The sequence below is a fragment of the Podarcis muralis genome, chromosome 2 (genome assembly GCF_964188315.1).
Source record: "Podarcis muralis chromosome 2, rPodMur119.hap1.1, whole genome shotgun sequence".
In the NCBI taxonomy this organism is placed as follows: Eukaryota; Metazoa; Chordata; class Lepidosauria; order Squamata; family Lacertidae; genus Podarcis; species Podarcis muralis.
The window spans coordinates 39,106,264-39,127,827 of NC_135656.1; positions in this window are offsets into that span (position 1 = coordinate 39,106,264).

The window sequence follows — 21,564 nt, forward strand, 5'->3', positions numbered from 1 at the left end:
GCAGAGCCTGCTTGCTTTAAAGGAGCAAAGTGGGAGAGGAGAGGAGCCTTCTCCCCTTATATCCCTCTTCTTCATTATTAGCAGCATCCTTCTCCACCCACCCCACGCGTGCTCCTTGTCCCTTGAGTGCTTTTCCTTCCCTCCCCACTTAAAACGTGGTTACAAAGCACGGATCCACATGGATCCTCAGGATTTTTGCATTGGGCTACTCCAAACTCACTGTCAGATCACATGTCTGTGGCCACAGCATGAACACAAAAATCATACATCCACTGTTTCGTTTAGAATATTTTTTTTCTTGTTTTCCTCCTCTAAAAACTATGTGTGTGTTATGGTCGGGTGCGTGTTATAGAGCGAAAAATACGGTACTTAGTTCCTCCACCCTAGAATCCTGAGGTCTACCAAGAGCAGAGTACAAATAGTGGTGTACATGTGCTAGGAATTAGGGAATAGGGTGCTTTTGAGCGTATGCTAAGCCCAGGAATCTTTTTATCAGTACCATGCTAACACATTCTTTAATATAAAACCCCACTCCTGGTTTCCCCTCCCCCTCCAGCATTCCCCTCCCTCAAACTAATTCATGTGCGGGAGGAGTTTGTGGCTATTGTTGTACAATTGGGAATCAGAAACACTTCCTGATCTACTGCAAATTACCCAGAGATTTTCCCAACAGCTACCCATCAGGTACCAATAGCCCTTAAGCAATATGGAGAGATTCAGAAGCAAAGCATGATGGATGTTGAAAGCATTTCCCCATGCTTCTAATTCTTAGCACTGGCGGAGGAAGGTGGGTGCCGGGGGAGGGGCATTGCTCTGGGTGTCATTCCTGAGCGGGGGTGACATTCGGGGCACAGCCTGCCTGCGACTCAGACTCCCACGCCTACCGCAAGCCGTTGGGGGAAGGGGGGAGCTGCTGCGCTGCTTTGCCAGTTCCTTCCTCTCCTCTCCTCTCCTCTCCCCTGCCTGCCTGCCTCCTCCAGCTGGGAGCATGGTGCAGCAGCTCCCCCCTTCCCCTGATGGCTGGCGGTAGGTGCAGGAGAGGATGGGAAGGAGGCAGGCGAGTGAGAAGGGGAGAGGAAGGAAGCGGGATCGGTGGGTGCACGTGTGGCTATCCTGCTCCTGGGAGGGCACCCTCCGCGCCCCTCGGGAGCGTGCCCACCCTAGGCAGCGTGGGCATATGCCCTGCCACTGATTCTTAGGTAGGAAGATGGTGATGAAGGCTAGCTTTGGATGGTTGGGCATCTGAAGCAGAACATGCAAGCAATGCCCCTGCATGATAACAAATATAAGAATTAAATACCGTATTTTTTGCTCTATAAGACTCACTTTTTCCCTCCTAAAAAGTAAGGGGAAATGTGTGTGCGTCTTATGGAGTGAGTGCAGGCTGCGCAGCTATCCCAGAAGCCAGAACAGCAAGAGGGATCGCTGTGCAGCGATCCCTCTTGTTGTTCTGGCTTCTGAGATTCAGAATATTTTTTTATTGTTTTCCTCCTCCAAAAACTAGGTGCGTCTTATGGTCTGGTGCGTCTTATAGAGCGAAAAATACAGTAACTGGCTATTTGTTGTTCCCTAATGACAAACCATCACCTCCTGCCTTTGACAGCTGCCTTGGTCTGCTTCATAGCTAGTTGGATCCGGTGTCCACCATAGCTCTTGGCTTGGGTTTGTTTATTGAGTCCATTGAGCTGATGGGGGAGCCCTTGGCGAGAATTCTGTTTCTCACAATGTGTGTTTACAACTGTAGCAAACATTGCTTTGTGGGTGTGGCTGCATCCGGAAAGGGAAGGTGCCATCTGTGAAATGCTGCGTCAGTGAAGCATGCTACGATGCAATATTAGTAAATCTCACCAATTGCTTTAATTGTGCTTGGCCACAAAACAATTCACAGCCTAACCCATACGTTAAACAAACACAAGGGTTCCCATTCCCTTGAGCATAGCTCCGATGAAACATGTTGTTTATAATGTGCTTATTTGCTGATTGGGAGGTCAAGCATGTTTGACATTCCCAGCTCTCTCTTAACTAGGATCTGCGCTTTGCTATCAGGCCCATCTCCCTCCCTGCCCTCACCCACAGAAACCACATTTCCATTTTCTAGTGAAATGTTTACAGCTTGGAAGTCGCAGAGATAATTTTAACCATCTGCCTTACCTCCAAGAAGGGAAAGTTTTAATTGTTTGGTTTTTTTATTTTTATTTTTTTAAAGAATGTCCTTTTAAAAAAATTCAGCTCCTTTTTGACACTTTAGGATCTACAAATTATGTGACTGTTTACTTTAAGCATCTGGATGTAGAAAATAGTCATTGATTCAAGGGCCCCAGGAAAGTAAACAGTGCAACACCCGCCAGTCACTCAAGTGTCACATGCAATTGGAGGTGACACAAGAGATTGCATGCCAAATACCTTGGCTGTTGGCAGGCACATGCTCTTGTCCCACCAATGTGGGTACAAGAAGGGTGATGGCAGAACAAACCTTGCTTTTTATCTCCCACCAGGCCTGTCCTTATATGACGAAAATACGAGACAGCCCTTCTGGGTTCTTTTCTGCATTATGGACTGGGCTATCAGTGTGGCACATATAAATACAGTGGTACCTCAGGTTACATACGCTTCAGGTTACATACGCTTCAGGTTACACACTCCACTAACCCAGAAATAGTGCTTCAGGTTAAGAACTTTGCTTCAGGATAAGAACAGAAATCGGGCTCTGGTGGCGCGCGGCAGCCGGAGGCCCCATTAGCTAAAGTGTTGCTGCAGGTTAAGATCAGTTTCAGGTTAAGTAAGGACCTTCGGAACGAATTAAGTACTTAACCTGAGGTACCACTGTACATATACCAGCACTAAGGAAGAATATCATCGTCTCCAACTTTCCACAGATGAGAAGAGGGACATTTCTCACTCCCTCACAACTAACCATCCTCCACCCCCCTCATTTTTGTTGCCACCGCTGCAGAGCATTTCCTATCCGTAGGGAAAATGCCACCAATTCACACAGCAAACACAACCTCCACCATCCTGAGAAAAACCCGTAATCTCAATTTTATTTTATTCTTTGGCAGATTTACAAAAAGAAAAACACACACCAATATATAAATTTTAGAAAGGGGCAAGATTAGGCACACACACACGAAGTATATATACATTTAAACCAAGTCTTCTTGCACTCGGCTCTGCTCCCCCTTTCTGTCTGCCCAGGGTAGCCCTGCCCTCTGCCTGCCCCTGGTGCTTCACATGGGGCTGAACCATGGCGGTGGGAGCCTCACTTCCTCCTTGCCTGTTCTCCAGCAGTCATGGTTGGAGGCTGGCAGCAGCGGCTATGGAGAGGCCATGGAAAAGCAATAGGATGCTCCCTCGCTGCCACCACCACTCAGGACAAGTGCCAGCTCCTCCTCCTCCTCAAGCTTCATGGCGGCATCACTAGCAGGGGAAATTGGGACATTCCAGGATGAAATCAGAAGCTGGGATGGCTTTTGTAATTCCAGGACTGTCTGTGGGAAATCGGGACACTTGGAGGATATGGAATATTTCTGGGGAAGGATATTTGAGACTTGTGGGTACTCTGGGTAGTATCGCTTGTGCTATTGTGGGAGTTGCATAACTGACAGTGGAATCTGCTTGGTCGCCCACAGTTACTGGACTACTTGAGCTTCCGTGTTTAAGAGGCTTCTGATCAGAAGGCTCCGAATGCCTGCAGTTCCTCTCTTCCGATTGGCTGATCAATGAATTGGAACAGTCTGGGGACTAGCACTTTGGTGATGTGTAACCCCTGCCCGCGAATAGCGTGAGAAATGCTCAATGGCCTTTCAGCGTCACGTGTGAAAATGCCCTGTGTGTGAACTGACTGTGTTCTAAGAGATGGCCTTTAGAAGATTTACACTGATCTGTGGATCCTGCTTTAGATAGTTTTTGTTTACTTGGCATCTGCATTCAGGCTGCCTTAGCAAACTCTTGGCTTGAGCTCCTCGGTAGCTCCGAGCACCCTCTCCTGTTAATCTCTACAATTGTTTGTTTTATGGTGTAGACTACTTTGCATTGTCAGGACATCATCCCTGGACAGTGTTTTCCTTGGCAGCATTTCTAGGTCTGAATCTTGGCCTCTCCAGATTTCTCGTCATTAGCAGTCAGAAAAAATGCTAAGCAGGCTCTGGCTGTTTCTGCTCACAATTTGTGGCAACTTGCAGAGGGTTAATGAATGCCTCTCCTCCCCACCCTCCCCGGGTGCTTTGCATGAGGCATTTAGGGTGACAGAACAATTGTAACCTCCTGCTCCAGAAGCAGATGATTTAACATCTCTCTGCACCCTTTATACAGTGGTACCTCAGGTTAAGAACTTAATTCGTTCTGAAAGTCCGTTCTTAACCTGAAACTGTTCTTAACCTGAGGTACCACTTTAGCTAATGGGGCCCCCAGTTCACAGCCAAAGTCTGCAAAATCTTATAGATATACAGTGGTGCCCCGCAAGACGAATGCCTCGCAAGACAAAAAACCCGCTAGACGAAAGGGTTTTCCGTTTTTGAGTTGCTTCGCAAGACAAATTTCCCTATGGGCTTGCTTCGCAAGTCGAAAGCGTCTTGCAAGTCTTGCGATTTTTTTCGCTCCCCCCCTTTTTCTAAGCCGCTAAGCCGCTAATAGCTTTTAAGCCGCTAAGCTGCTAAGCCTTTAATAGCCGCTAATCTGCTAAACCGCTAATAGCGCTAATCCGCTAAGCCGCTAATAGGGTTGCTTCGCAAGACGAAGAAACCGCTAGACGAAGAGACTCGCGGAACGGATTATTTTCGTCTTGCGAGGCACCACTGTAAATAAAATCCATCTAGATTGCCCTGGTGCGGGGGGTCCCTTAGGAGCGGCACACAGGGCCCAATTTGGCCCAATTGCTCCAATTGCCTTAAGGTCAGCCCTGATGAGACTGTGCAGGGGTTGGACTGACAAGCCCTGCCCCTTCTAGGTCTCTGGTGTCACCATTCAGAGTACTGACTTGTTATGGGAATAAAGGGGGGGGGGGCAGTGTGTGTAGGAGAGTGCCTAGCAGTGCCAAGAGATATTGATTCTGCCATTGCCCCATGCCTCTTTAGGTTGTTGCTGGACACTCAGTGTGGCATACCCTCATTGCAGCCCCTATTCTGGAATTAAAAAGCTCATTGCCTCTCCCTTTTCCTGTGGAAAGCATGTAGGGTATGGTCATAGGGATAGAGAGATGCCTCTCTATGCTCTGAGTGTAGTGGTGAATTGGAACTTTCAGTTTAAAGCCAGAAGAAATTCAAGATGCAAGCGATAACACTAGCCATTTTCTTTTTGTCTCGCCAATTTCACCATCCTCTCATCAGTGTTCACTACGTTCAGAGGAACCAGCTAAAATTAGAATTTAGGGGAGAAAAAAAATTTTCCCCCAACCACGCTTCCCCCCACCCTGGCATCAAATCTGTACATCTATCAAGCTACCAGTGCTGGAACAGAGCTAATCCCACAGTAGCTGCAAGGGGAAAGCTGCTCATATTGCTCCGAATAATTACAGTATCTGCACTCAGCCATACTGTATTGAATTAGCTAGCATGTGGCTACTATTAATCTTTCATCCATAATCTCAGCTTGCTAGGTGGACCACAGAAGACATAACTGAGGTTGCAATCCTATACTTGGAGTGGCTTACTTTTGAGTAGACACGCACAGGATTGTAATGTGCTGGCTTACTCCTAGGTAACTGCATGTTGCTTAAACCTCAGGCACGTTTCCATTAAGCGGAAATTTCGAGAGGAACAGACTGGAATTCAGAGCCATTCATCAGCAAATTAACCTTGGAACGACTCCTACCTTCTTGCAGCGTTAACTGGACCCATCACCTAGTTATCACAGCTGGATGGCTGGATTGTGTCTTCTCTCTGGAGTGTTATCTTGGAAGAGCATAATGGAGAGAAGAGGAAGAAGAAGAAAAAGCTCCTGCTAAGATTGCGGTTGTCTGAACAGCTCTTGGCAGGAATAACAAATTGAGGTTGCCTCTGATACTGCCAGACTTTTCTCTTTCATTAGCACAAATGTCAGTCCAGAGGAAAAAAACAAAACAAAAACCCCAACCCCACTTACTTTGGAGATGCTCTTGCAGCCTGTTGCATATTCTGTTCTGAGCTGCCTGGATTGTTGGCAGAACAGGAGGAGACGGGCATAAATCACATGGGCTTTCTATCCTAGGGCATTTCTGCTCCATCTTTCGCAGCTCCAAGATCAGCTTTAAATTATCCCAGGAGGATGCTTTTTGTTGTTGTTGTTGTTGCTGCTGCTGTTGTTGTTTGATATGTTGGATACTGTTGACTTATTCCTGTTATGTTTCCTCAATAGTAGAAAACAGCCAGAGTCTTTTGCTTTTGGCAAAAAATGCTCTTCCCATTTCAGCAAAATGGTTTTCCTAGAGGGCAATGACTGGAAAATAATAATAGGGTTTTAAAAAAATAATTCTCTCTTTCCCCTTCCCAATTTTCAATAAATTGCAATCAGCTCTACAATCCATTTATTCAAACCAGATTCTCTGATTCTGCTGAACTGGTGCCTCTTAATGGCAAAAACTTCCTTCTAACTGGAACAGCATTTCTCCTGCATCTTTCTGCTGAAGATACTGTTGTCAGGGCACAAACCCTGCAACCATAGATCAATGGGTTATTACATCCATGAGTTATTACATAACTCCCAGTTTATGCTGGGGTTACATTACAAGGAACCGTATGCATAAATGAAATCATGTATATTTGAAACACCACTGGAAAAGCCTGCAAACACCCTCTAAACCTTTGGAAACCCCTGGAAACCCCTTTAAACACACAACAGCACTTACCAGACGGGCATGAATGATGGCAATAGTGGCTCTCAGTCTCCTTGCTCAAACGCTCCAAGGGCTCCTAGGATTGCACTTGCAAAGGCTTGTGGGATTGCTAGGCGCTGTTTTTACACATTTTTTGCCCTTTCTGGGCTCTTTTAGGGCTGTTTTTGCCATTTTTAAAGTCACTTCTGGGTTCGGCGTAATGGATTATGCATCAGTTGGATGTGTGTCAATTGGTTGTTGCCCATACTTCTAAGCACCTGCACACTGCTGAGTGCAATTTTCCCCATTTGTACAGTTCCTTTTAAATGTAGGGCACATAGTGCACTCTCTTAAAAAAGTGATATACATCTAGTATTAAGTTAAGAGTTCTGTGTGGGCACAAGTGAGATGATAAACAGATGCCAAAGGTTACCTTACCAGCTGCACATTCACAGCCACACACATGTACTAGGCATGCCCAAGATACAACCTGCTTGTTTGGGTATGATTGCCTTCATAGTTTGCTCAGAAATCATTTTTGTCAAGCAAAACACTCATATTTTCAAAAATGAAAATGAAAAAAGCTTCAAGGTGGAAGGTATGTGTGATCAGATGTAACATATCTGGAAAACAGCACTTTAAAAGATGTATAAATTGCAGGTGAATCCAGTGCTATTTTTCTAGAAAAAGAGGTGTTGCCTCCCTTGTTCTCTTAGAATGGCACTTACCTGAGGTTCCGGAACTGAGTTCCTGTGAGTTCCGGCTGAAAAAAAGTCGTGGGTCAAGCACTGCCTTCTTACTGTATTTATATTTCCTTCCCTTTGGCCTGAGGTTTGATTTGGCTATCTGCCTGCAGTTACCTGAATACACTTTGATTCAAATGATTACAATGCTGCAAGTCCATTATGAATGAATTGTGGCTTATCCTCCTCCTTCATCCGCAGCAACGAGAGCACATGTTGCTTCATCCAAAGAGAACTGAGGCATTTTGTACACATTACAGTGAGTGAGGTGGTAGAATTCCATACTGTGCCACTTCAGATTTCAGGTGTGGCTGGTGGGATGTCACATCTGAATGCTCACTCAGATAAAATAAAGTTCTTGTGCATGTAGTAAAACTCACACGGGTGAGTTTTACTAGGGACACGGGTGGTGCTGTGGTCTAAACCACTGAGCCTCTTGAGCTTGCCAATTGGAAGGTTGGTGGTTCGAACCCGTGCAACGGAGTGAGCTCCTGTTGCCCTCTTAGCTTCTGCCAACCTAGCATTTCGAAAGCATACCAGTTCAAGTAGATAAATATGTACCGCTGTGGCGGAAAAAAGGCGTTTCTGTGCGCTCTGGCTTCCGTCATGGTGTCTCATTGCACCAGTAGCTGGCCACATGACCTGGAAAGCTGTCTGTAGACAAACACCAGCTCCCTTGGCCTGAAGCAAGATGAGTGCCACACCCCATAGTCACCTTTAGACTTAATCGTCCAGGGGTTCTTTACCTTTACATTTATTACCTAAAACTCACACACCACAGAGTTATGCTGAGAGGAAGTGAGCCTTGCTAGAGAGGAGGAGGAGGAGGGGTTTCACTGAGGACCCCTTGAGCAACAGTCCCCCAAAACTGGACATGGGACTGATAGAGTTTGCTTCAACACTGCTCTTGGATGTACATTTGGAGTAATGTGAGACGTTTCGGTCTATGTGGGTGGAACACACACTCTTGTTTTTCCCTGCATCTGTAACAACTTTCTGGGAAGTAAGGTAATGCCTACTTCCAGGAACAGGTAAAGCTTAGAGTGGTGTAGGCTGCATTGCAGTGTTTTATAGCATCACCCTGGCTGTCGGGCTGCCATCTTAAAAGTGTCTTGGGAAGTCCTACTTGCTGAGACATCATTCACCACATTTGAGAGTTTGTGTAGCTTCGCTAATGGGGGGTCATGCACAAACGGCTCTGGTAAATACTTGGCAAAGAAATAGCTTTCCCTTCTATTCTTCAGGGCTAATAACGCAGGGAATTGTTTAAGAAGGTGGATGAGATATGTCTTCACTAAATATTGATTGAAGAGCCCACAATATTTGCTTCTTTTACTTCTGCACAGCTTAAGGTGTGTGCTTGTTTGCAAATGGAGGGATCAGGTCCCCGGAGTCCTGTTATTTGTAAAGGGAACAATGCTCTTCCCGTGAGATTTCACAGGAATTAGAACAGCTCATTTACACTTGTCGGAAACCTCCCAGGAAGTGTATTTGGCCATGTGTGAGTACAGCCACTCAAGGGCAATTCCTTCTTTAGAGTTAGCTGCTATGCACGCTTCAGTAATGAGGTGCGAATTAGCACTATTGCTGACATCTTTACTGCATCCTTCAGGACCTGGACACTTGTATATCATTCAGAGCCTTCCATCCTCAGTCACAAAATTGGAGTTCTGCATATACATGACATCATAAACAATATTTCAGGGGATATGAGGCATGTGTTGTAGTCAGGCACATTGAATTAACTGTCAACAGACTTCTTTAGCTTTCAGGCTATAACATCTATTTGGCCCAGGAGAAAACCTGGTGTAGGCCTGGTTCATGACCTCTGCCAGTGAACGAATTAAACCTGCAATCCTATGCATGAGTGTTCAGCAACCTGGTACCCTCCAGATGTAGTCCATAGCAGGGGCTAATGGGAGTTGTAGTCCAAAACTTCTAGAAAGCACCAGGGAGTTCTAGAACACCATGAGGTTCTAGAATGCACTGATGGGAGTTGCGGTCCAGAGCTTCTAGAGAGCCCCAGGTGGGAAGGGTTGCCTTGTACACCAACTTGTAAGCCCCATTGAATTTAATGGGACTAATTTCTGAAGAAGCTTGCATAGGATTATTTTGCTAGTTATGAACACATGTGGGGAGCCTGAATTTCAAGGTTAAGGTTCCACATACAACACAAGGCAAGCATAAGTTATTGATATCTAGTATGGTATGGTGTCCTCTCTCACAGTAATGTAGATGGAATAGATGCAAAGATGGCACAGAAGTCAAGTGTGTATTTGTGCGGAGTCTATTTCACCCAGATCAAGCAGGGAGAAAAGAAAATGAAAAGGAGTATGCTGTATTTCTCTGAAAACTTTGGTTGTTTGACACACACACACACACACACACACACACACACACACACACACGATAGTTCAGTCTGGAGAGCATGAGATTCTTAATCTCAGGGTCATGGGTTCGAGCCCCACATTGGGTAAAATATCCCTCCATTTCAGGGATGGACTAGATGACCCTCATGGTCCCTTCCAACTCTACAACACTGTGATTTTATATATGCAGGCAGCCAGATAATTATTTGAATTGCATCGTGTAATACTGGGCCATTATATTACATTGGCAATTGCGGAGTTATTTATTGTTAAATATTGTAAAAAACAGTTACACAGCATTAAAATATAAACATCCATACTTAAAATATACAACAACACAATCCTAATAAAACACTGAAATGTAAACATGATAGTTAAAATACACAATAAAAGAATCCTAATTTTAAAAGCACAGCAATCAAAACAGAAGATTCGGATCAAGAGATCAAAAGAATGCCTGTGTAAATAATAATTATTATTGGTAATTAAATTTCTATCCCGCCCTTCCTCCCAAAGGAGCCCAAGGCAGCAAGCAATACAAACATTATTATTTTTCAAATCAACTTTTCATCTAAAACATACCTATCAGGTCTTTCAGGGTGTAGTCAGAGGGAATCCAGGAATCAGGAGTTGCGCCAGGGAATGAGAGGCAAAGGTCTGAGCCAGAAGTCAGAACCAAAGAACTCACTGGAGCTGGGAAGACCGTAGCTGTTGCTGTACACACAAAATCCAAACTCAGCCAGGAAGCCCTTGATGGTTAACCCTCCTGGTCTCGGATGGACCAATGGGCAGCCTGGGTGCCCTGGAAGATTTCCCACTCTCTATATGTTCTGAGACAGCATGCTAAATTTATTTTTAATATTGCATTTAAATATCCAGTTTAAGAAAAAAGAGAGAGGCTACTTTAAATACATATTTTGAGATGAAGCACACATTCAAAAATGGTTTTGAAATGCCTACTTTAATGCACAGGATTAAACCAAATGTGTAGGGAAATTAAGAAACAGAATGGAATTATGGATAAAAAACATATGAAAGTGGCACAGGAAGGAAAAAGGTCAAACTTGCCCATGCTTATAACTGAGCACTTCTTCTGTTATCCATTTACGATTTCAGAAAGTGAGGTCCGATAGGATTTAACTGTGATTGTCCTGTGCAGAATGTCATGGGCTGACTTGCAGAAATAACATGAAAACCCACATTTGCACTCTAGCCCTGTTCTACTTTTCTTTTAAAACAGCAGTTGCTATAGTTCCAGCTTTGGCAGAAACGTCTTCCCAATAAACCCCCGTTTTAAAGAGGGAGCCGTTACAAGGCAGTTGCTCTGATTTCACATCACGCCGGAGCTTGGCAGGCAGCCGTCCATCTGCAGAAACCATCTCCTCTTCGGTCCTCTGAGCATTAGCAGAGTGTGCACAGCTTTTCACACTGGAGAATTATCAGCACAGATGCAACGTCCTTAAATTGCTTTTTATGGCCTTGAAAGACAATGGGGCATTATTGCAATGCAGGATGGAGCCAAAAAGCTTCAGCTCTGCAGGTATACACAACGAATGCCAAAGAACCCAATGCAAAGCTGCCAGTCCCTGCTCCGATTTCTTGATATGTTTGGTTTTCATTTTCTGCCTCAGTCCCACCCCAGCACTGCCACATTTCTTCATAATACAATGATGATGATGATGATGATGATAATAATAATAATAATAATAATAATAATAATAATAATAATTTATTATTTATACCCCACTCATCTGGCTGGGTTTCCCCAGCCACTCTGAGCAGCTTCCAACAAAATATTAAAAATACAATAAAACATCAGACATTAAAAACTTCCCTAAACAGGGCTGCCTTCAGATGTCTTCTAAAAGTCAGATAGTTGTTTATTTCCTTGACATCTGATGGGAGGGTGTTTCACAGGGCAGGCGCCTTTACCAAGAAGGCCCTCTGCCTGGTTCTCTGTAACTTCGCTTCTATCAGTGAGGGAACTGCCAGAAGGCCCTTGGAGCTGGACCTCAGTGTCCGGGCAGAATGATGGGGGTGGAGATGCTCCTTCAGGTATACTGGGCCTTCCCACAAGCTCTCCCCGCTCCAGCATTTGCACGCAAGAAAAGTGAAGGATGCAGAAGTTCCTCCTTGGTCACGTGTGATTTCTTGGGTAGAACCAGCCCTTCTTCCCCCACAACGCTTCACACTGGCTGACCTGCTTGAAAAGAGAAAAATGAGAAGCTACCAAATGCATGGCTGGGCCCTTGGAGACACAGGTCCCAGGAATCATATGTCAGAACCAGAGGTGGATTATAGGGAAACTTTGCCTGCAGGCCAAATGCAGCCCTCCAGGCCACTCTGTCTGGTCCTCAGGCTCCTCCCAGGGCCTCACTAGCCTTGCTCTGCATCCTCTTCAAGGGTTTTTTTACAGCTTGGAATGTTTCCTTCAACTGTGATGATGCTTCTTGCTTAACAGGATTAAGATTTTTGTTTTGTTTTGCATAGCAGCATAGAAACCTCTGGCTTTTGCACAGATGGTCATTCTTCAAGGCAGTTTACTCCACTGCTTAACTTTCCCAGCATTTCTGATATGTGAGGTACACTTGTTTCTCTGAATTAAAGTCAGAGACACTGATATCCGATTAATGGCAGTATAAAGGTGGTTGCTGGTTTAGCTGGCCAGTCAAAGTTGTTCCTGGAGTGTGGGTGCTGTCCAGGGCTGGATTTAGGTTTGATGAGGCCCTAAGCTACTGAAGGTAATGGGGCCCTTTATATGTCCAGCTGTCCTTTGTCAACAACAAATTGTCACTGGTTTTTGTGTTGAATATATGCTATATGGTAATTTATGAACCTAATAGGTATGGAAGTGAGAGGTGGACCATAAAGAAGGCTGATCGCCAAAGAATTGATGCTTTTGAATTATGGTGCTGGAGGAGACTCTTGAGAGTCCCATGGACTGCAAGAAGAACAAACCTTTCCATTCTGAAGGAAATCAGTCCTGAGTGCTCACTGGAAGGACAGCTGAGGCTCCAATACTTTGGCCACCTCATGAGAAGAGAAGACTCCCTGGAAAAGACCCTGATGTTGGAGAAGAGGACGAGATGGTTGGATAGTGTTCTCGAAGCTACCAGCATGAGTTTGACCAATCTGCGGGAGGCAGTGGAAGACAGGAGTGCCTGGTGTGCTCTGGTCCATGGGGTCATGAAGAGTCGGACACGACTAAACGACTAAACAACAACAACAACAACAACAACAAATAGTTATCTAAAGCCATTTGCACATAACAAAAATGTGTTTTATCAAAGTAATTGTTAAACTGAAATACAATTAAGAAGTATATTAATAGTGAAATACAATTAAGAAGTATATTTTTTGGGTCCTCCAAGAGAGTGGGGCCCTAAGCTATACAGTGATATCTCTAGTTGCAGACATGATCCGTTCCGGGGTGCCATTCGCACCCCGAAAAGTCTGCAACTACAGCGGTGCTTCTGTGCACTTCCAGGTTTGCCGCGTTCGCAAGCCGAAAAGACGCAACATGACTGTAGCTTGTTTAGCTTATACATAAATCCAGCATTGGTGCTGTCGCATGCTGACAGCTTCTGGGAGCCACCGGTGAGTCAGGGTGAAGAAAAGGCTAAGGAGTAAACCCTACACAAATCCAGAGTGGAGTCCCTAAGGCGGTTGGATGGCGCCTTGTGTTCCTCCTTCTGGCAACTTGTGTAGCCAAGCTGGTATTGCTCTGCTTTCCTTCGGACCACACCAGTGAGGCCGAGAGGGAGGTTTTATCATCTGGGCAGCCCAGGACCTTCATACATACTGCCCATGGTTGCGCCCTTGGAAGGTCACTTCAATGCTGCTAAGGGAGTGGTTTGACTCGCAGGTGCAATCAGTTGTTTCTCGAGACAGACAAATGCCAACAACAACTGGTGGTTGCTTTGACCAGGCTTCAGCCATTAAGATCCAAAGGCTTTTTACACATGGCATTTTATCAATGGAGGCTGGGTACTTGTTTTTTCTATGTACATGCACAATTGAGATCTGGTTTCATTGCAAAAATAAAAGGTAATTGCAGATTAATTCTGCGTTACCCTGCAGTATGTCCATTTGAATATGGATGAAAACAGATGTTGTCAGTCCTGGCAATGGGTGTGTGTGTGATGTTGTGGGTGGGTGTATACCAAGATCACAATCACCACTTCCTTCTTCATTCTCTTGGGGAAAGTACAGAGAGGAAAAGGCATGGAGGATTTGCAAATATATAGCAAGGAATCACACCCTGCATACATTCCCCTTGCAGTGGCCTGGACACTCCTCATGCCTCAGCAGAATTGGGATTTGCATCAACTTTCTGGCCTCAGAACAGAAAACTTGAAATGACTTACACGCTGAAAAATCCAGTCTCCGAGGCCTGGAATGTGCAGATCTTGAAATCCTTTGCTATGACAGAGAACCACAGCGAATCAGCAAGCTAGAGGGAAATGGAACAAATGTAGCAGTTCATAGTTTTCTTCTCCCGGGTCTTCCCCTGCCTCACTTCCCTGTGAGAAACTTTGTCAAGGGAAAACCCAATATGCTTCTGCAGAAGGAAAGTTGAGCTTTCTCCTTTTTAAAGGAGCTTCTCTCATCTACTGACTCCTGAACACTGTCTCTATCAGGCTCATGCCCGCGCCTGCCATGATAAATAAACTGCATCAGGAATTGTCTTCCGGCCTCCTTAGCTGGTAGAGGGTAGTTTTGGGGAAGGTCTGTAGCTCAGTGGTAGAGCATCTCCTTCTCATGTAAAAGGTCCCAGGTTTGGTCCTCAGCATCTCCAGGTAGGACTGGGAATGTCTCAAGTCGAAAATGATGGAGAGCTGTTGCCAGTCAGTGCAAACAATATGCCGAGCTCGGTGGATTAGACCCGACTCAGTATAAGACAGCTTCCTATGTCTCTGTGTTCAGGGTAATAGAAAGAAGCAATAGCAAAAAAATCAGAATAATTTCACAACATTGTGCCTGCTCTTTGAAAGCCTGGTAAACGTCTCTTTTCCCCCCAAAGGCAAGAGTCAAACATGAAACTTGCCAACCTTTACTTTCCTTTCCACCTATAGAGGCAACTTTTGTCTTTTGCCCCATAACCTGGCTTCATGCCTTCTGCTTTCCTTTGTACCCACCATTTATGCTTGATCAGATGGGCAAGAAAAGTAGAGATTTTGGAACTCCAAAAAGAAACCTTGACCTGTTTTTATGCAACAGCTCACATCTGGGACTTGTGGAACTGGATTTAGACAGTCATTAGTTAGATTCCTCTTTTGATATTTTATTTAAATGAATGTGGTTAGAATGATCTTTGGCTGGTAGCAACTGCAATACCAGCTGAATAAATGAACAGGCTGCCCAGGGAAATTTTGGAATATTTCTCTTGAGGTTTTGAAACACGAGTCATGAGGAGCATTGGGCAGGGTTGTTTGAAGGTTAATAGATCCTTATCTTGATGTTGACAAAAACCAGGATGTTTTTATTGAAGTCCTCATCAGTTCCGTGTGTGTGTGTATGTGTGTGTGTGTGTGTGTAGTGGTTAGGGTGTCAGTGGAAGGTCTGTTCTACTATGCAAGGAGAAATCCTTGTGCAGATGGAACGATAGACTTAGCACTACATTGAATCCCACCTACAGAGTATAATTTTGCTGAGCTGAAAGACCTAGAACAAGAATTCCATGCTGTTGGTTGCCAATACAGTCCATTCAAAGATCTGATTCCTCCAAAATCATACACCAAAACAACAACAACATGCATTCCAACCCAAGGACCAGTCACAGATCCAAGGAGAAATGCTATGTGCACTGGAATATTTACTTAGATTTTTTCCCCCTGGCACAGACTTGGAGATTTCTTCTTCTTCTTTAAGGAAGGGTAAAGTATACCAATACCAATACCTATGATGGCCAAGGGCAAGGAGATAACCCAGAAGTTAGTTTATGAAAAGTGAGCATCCACCAACTCTAGCTGCCGACCTTAGCTCCGTTCCATGTGGGTTGGGTTTCTGTGCTAGATGGCTGCATTTTACAGACATCTGGATTCAATAATCCAGTTGATACAGGCCATAAAATTAGAAACTGAACACTCCAGAAGGCAGAGGTCACTCCAGTGATTCATTGTGATCTAATGTGCTGGGCAGCAGCTCTTTGTGGTCGGGTAACAGGCTGTGTGAGGAACGGAAGGGCGGAACAGGGGAGAGGGATCAGCCCATGCCTCTTGTCATGCATTTTCTTGACCCCAAATACTGGAAATGGGGACCAACCTTTTTATAACCCCATCTACTTAACACATCCACCCAACCACCTTTATTCAAAACAGCCGGGTAGCTTGCAAACAAAGCAGACTTTGCTGCGGTTTCATTTAGTCTGCAGCCTTGATCCTGACCTTGGTGCTCAGGAAATTCTGCTGGAAAGGTACATAGTCCTTGGCCCAGCTTTCTAACCCCTCAGTGCCCTTTGTGGTTCATTGTGCTTTCATCCCTCTTTGTCAGCTGAAGCTGGGCCTGGCCTCTTAATAAAGAGCTCATGGAGACCAACTCATGCAGATCAGTGACCTCAGAATGCCCTCTGGCCACCTTGTAAGTCTGTCTCCCAGACAAGACAGGAAAGAGGGGGTGCAATCCCTTTCCCCATCTTCAGTGCATACTTATGAATGTAAGTGGGGGTTCCAACCCAGGTTTAATGGCAAGCACAGAAGTGGGAGGTGTCTCTGTGTTATATTGGTCTGTATCCATTGATATAAAGTACAGTCATACCTCATGTTATGTTTGCTTCATGTTATGTTCTTTCAGGTTAGGTCCCGCGGCTACCCGGAAGTACCGGAAAGGGTTACTTCCGGGTTTTGCCACTCGCGCATGCGTAGAAGCACCGAATCGCAAACCACGCATGCACAGATGCGCCGCTGCGGGTTGCACTCTTTTCATGTTGCAAATGGGCCTCTGGAACGGATCCTGTTCGCAACCAGAGGTACCACTGTAGAAGGGTGTGACATTGTGCAGATGGCGTGTTCCTTTTCTAGAGAAATTATATACTGTACATGGTTTTTTTGGTGTGTTTTTTTTAAAAGCAGCTCAACCAGAAAAGTGCAGCACTCTTGGAAGGAAAGGATTCTGCAGCCAGTTCTTTTTTCAAAGCCACACTTCATCCGCCCTGGGAGGAACTCACCACAGTCGCTGGCTGACCTCCACAGCACCCGTGGCCACAGCCAACCTTATGAATGTGCTGTCGCAGCAGCAATTTGCTGGTGGTCGCAAATGTCCCTGCTTAGTCTTCCAGCGATGTCTTCCAGAGCCAGCGGCTGCATCAAGGGCAAACGGATGCCTCCAATCTGAAACAATGTCCTGGTAGCTGTAACTTGCACCAAGAGGTCCTGCGAAGATTTAGGCTAGAATTAGCTACTGTCAAATTGGTACTTACTTTTTGCTCTCTCTGACACTTTTGCCCTGCAATATGTCTCCGATCTGGCTTAGTTCCCCCACATATATCAAGCATTGCAGTGGCTCATTTGCTTATAGTCTAGGCCAGAAGGAGACACTGGATTTGAAATCTGTTATGTTTTTAAGAAGGAAAGGCCATAGCTTAGTGTTTGAGCATATGCTTTCCTGAAGAATGTCCCAGAATTCATCTCTGGCATATGAAGTAGTGCTAGCAGAGACTCCTGTCTGAAATCCTGGATAGCTAGTACCAGCCAATGGCAATAGTCATGAGCTAAAAGGAATAAATGAGATACTAGGACATAATCATATAAAGTTGGATAGATCACCCAGTCCACGTCCCTACATTATTTTGACTTCAAGAATACCCACCAGATACTTCAGAAAATTCCCCTGTGCCCATAACCACTTTATTTCATTGTTTTAAGTCTGGGTGCTTCCAGGCTGTCAGTATTTCTTGAGAGGGATCCAAATGCATTCCAGAACTTTAGATCTGCATCATTAAAGTTGCCATAGTGCAACAAATCCACTTTTTTAAAAAGTGGGTTTATGGGTTTGGAAAACGATGAAGAAATGCATTGAAAAGCACAGGATGACTAATGGGAAGATGTATGAACACCACACAAGCTTTGTGGCAGCAAAACAGGTGGAATGCTCAACAAGCTGCTTGTCTGTCAAAGTTTGGTTTCTCTCTCTCATTTTTCCAGTCTTAAGTTCAGTTCTCCACATTTCCACATCAGTTTCCAATTTTTTAAAATAAAAAAGTTATCATGACAATTCATCAGCATTTTGGTATGGATTTCCCCAATACAGTATACACATATTAGTTTGCAATTTTGCCTAATATAAATATATATGCAAGCAATTTGCTATAACATAAGGCATCACTGTATGTTATTTCACTAATTCCATGCATTTTATTCCATACGTTACCCCAGTATATGCATTTTTTGTACACACTGCATCCCTGGAGAACTGAACTGCAAAATTCAGAGAAGTGCGAATTTCAAAAGAGGGCTGCATTTTGATTCACATACTGTTTTGGAAACTAAGTAGGTTCACCTATTAGTGTGAACTGAATTGAATTTCTCCACCAACCCTTGTCTGGAGGGGCCCCTAAGTATTCTTAGAACTTGTGAGCATATCCTGATATCCAAGATACTACTTCGGAGTAGTCCCAAGGGCAGCTACTGATGCTCAAAGTGTGATTAGGTAAAGTATGGCTGACATGCAGGCTAATCTATGTTTATTCTGAGGTAAGTCCCATTCAGTTCCAAAGTCTCCCTGGGACTTACTTCCAAATAAACATGGATTAGGCTGTGTACCTACCCCATGTTCCCAAATCACACTGTGAGCATCAGTAGCTCCCTATTTCCACCTCTTCACTAGAAGCAGCATACGAGAAAGAGATAGTCCTACAAGAGAGCCCAAAAGCCTTTCTAGAAATAGCTCTTGAACCAAGGAGGGCTGGCAGGAGAGCTTAAGCATCTGGGGCATCAGCAAGGTGAAAAGCAAGTCGCAGCGTGATATGCTCTTTCCAAAATGTCTTTATTGTGTTGAGACAATAAACCAAAAGGGATTCACAAATATATACAGGTCAAGTAAACTGGCAGTCATTAGTCATCTTTGTTTCACTTCCCCCACTTTCATGGTCCCAAGAACATTACACTGACAGGTTAACAAGTCCCCATGCCCTTGCCACAACTCCGTAATAACATATGTATTGGTTGGGGCGTAATGCATCAATTGAAAGGCTCTGTCCGCATTTCAGAAGTATCTGGGTGGTGGACCTCTAGGTCTGAGATATACGATGTGTGTGGGAACAGGCCCAAGGCTTCTTTGCTCAGCCTGAGTTAGTATGTGGAGCTTATTTGTATCAGTAACCATAGCCAATAAATGCACACAGGTCCTGCAATGTATGTAAATATTATATTGCTTTTGAAAAATGCAGAAGTGACTCCAAGGGCTTTTCTCCGTGAGGGGGTACCTGGAGCGTTCGCCAGCCCTGCCCTAACCTGTCCTCCAGTATCCCATTGTAAATCCCACGGACTTTGACACCCACCCTGTCAAATAAATCCTCTTTCCTTTGTCACAAGGCAGCTTGCCAGGTTGTGTTGTGTTTACAACTACTCCAGGTGTTCTAATGTAAACACTACCTCCATCTGCTCAGCTCCCCTTGGGAGAGGACAGGTTTCATTTATCCCACCGGAATCATTTCATGGCTACGTCTGCATTACGATAATTATTTTGCAGTGTCGCCAGCCATGCAGGGAGAGCCCAAGCAGGTAGGGTCTTTTCTCAGCTTCAGGTGAATACGTGGAGGTTGGTGGGGCCAGTGAGCAGGGTTCCACTCTCCCCATTCGGTCCACACATTCCTGTCCCTGGAAATATTACATGAATTGGATTGCTCTGGGACTTAGCAAAATGTGCTATATTCCTTACAGCGAGGTATGAGAAGACTGATAATTAGTACAGTCCATTCATGCATAGTGGGCACATGGTATGATAGCATTTCCTCTATGCCTTAATTTAATTTTGTGCCTTCAGCCCAGCTGTGCATTCCTGAATGTAGCCTGATAATCAAAGGAAATATCCTTCTATGCATTCCCTTGTATCTGGGACTTACGGGAAGGAAGGGACGCTGCGTTTGGGTATCATCTCCTCCCATGCATTCTCCCCTCTGTAAAAAAACCACCGAGTTTTTATTGTGCTTCCATTGCTCCTGCTTCCAAAATGAGGTCTACACACGAAGCAGAATATGGTGGGAACGAAGTGGTAGACTTCACTGTGACCTATATTGAATTATTTCCCTGTTTGAAAAACTCTCCATCAGTATTCAAGTAGCACAACAGGAAGAGTTCTGAGTTAGAACTCCCCAGCGCTCACTTCTAGGATATGTAAATCTTTAATTGCAGGAGTTGGGTGGAGGAGCATTGAAAATGGCACAGTATAGCTCAGGCTGCTGTCGGATGTGGAGAAGTCTACTCTACCACCGTAGGATTCTACCACCTCATTCTGCTAAGAACAAGGCCTCATTTGTTGTCACCGCAGACAAATTATTGCATTGACTCTTTATGACGCTGAGATTAAGAACATGAGAACAATGGGAGAACCCTGCTGGATCGAACCAAAGGCCCATGTTGTACAGAATCCTGTTCTCACGATGGCTGACCAGATGTCTGTGAAGAGCCCATAAGCAGGAAATGAGTGCAGTAGCACAGTCCTGGCTACAATCTCCAGCAACTGATGTTCAGAGGCATCCAACTGGAGGAACTAGTCATTGTGATTACTTGTGCATGTGTGTGTATCTGCTGAGTATAACATTTGTATCCCACCTTTCCTCCAAGAAGCTCAAGATGGCTTACATGGTTCCTCACTTCCTATTTTACCCGCAAAACAACCCTGTGAGGTAGGCTAGTCTGAGAGTTAGCAACAGCATGAAAGCACTCTGTGAGTGTTATAAGCTAGTCCAGCACTCCAGTCATCACTCCACACAGGTAGTATCCCTCTCTGTGTTGTAAGAACGGCGGTGTGGATATCAATTTTGTTCCAATATATACAAATCTCTTGGCTTCCCGACACATATATGTGGATGGAAATCTACACCTACATGCCCGCTTTATGCTACTTGATATGCATGCTCTTGATACACAGATAAGATTCTTTACATGCAAAAAAGGCAACAGGAGTCTTTGTCCTCCTACGGTTTGTGGAGGTCTGCTGTAGTCGTGCGCATTTCATTGCGCTGACATAGTTTGCTGAAGCAATAATTCTGTGACTCGGAGAAAGGGTCGCAGGATTCTGTGCCGTGAATGCAAAGTATTGTGGCATCTTAAAGGCTGAAATAACTTTTCAGCCTGAGAGCCACATTCCCATCTGGGCAGCCTTCTGACAACCACTGGCCAGTGAAGGGTGGGGACAGAGGCAAAAGTGGGCGGAGCAATGAATGTAAATGATCCCTTTGTACAGTAGGCCAGCTTCCACACCCACTCACCCCACCACTTCCAACACTCCTGTCCTCCATCTAGACAAGCAAAAGGCATCACCCAAGTTTAAGGGCACATTTCAGCTTGGTAAAACATTTGAGTTGTGAAGCAGGAACACTGAGGGGCACGGCCTAGGGAGAGCTTTGAGGGCCATATATAGCCCCTGAGCCCATATATTAAGCCCCTGAGCCCAAGGTTCCCAGTACTGCTCTAGAGGGCTTTAGGACTCTTCACAGATTAATATG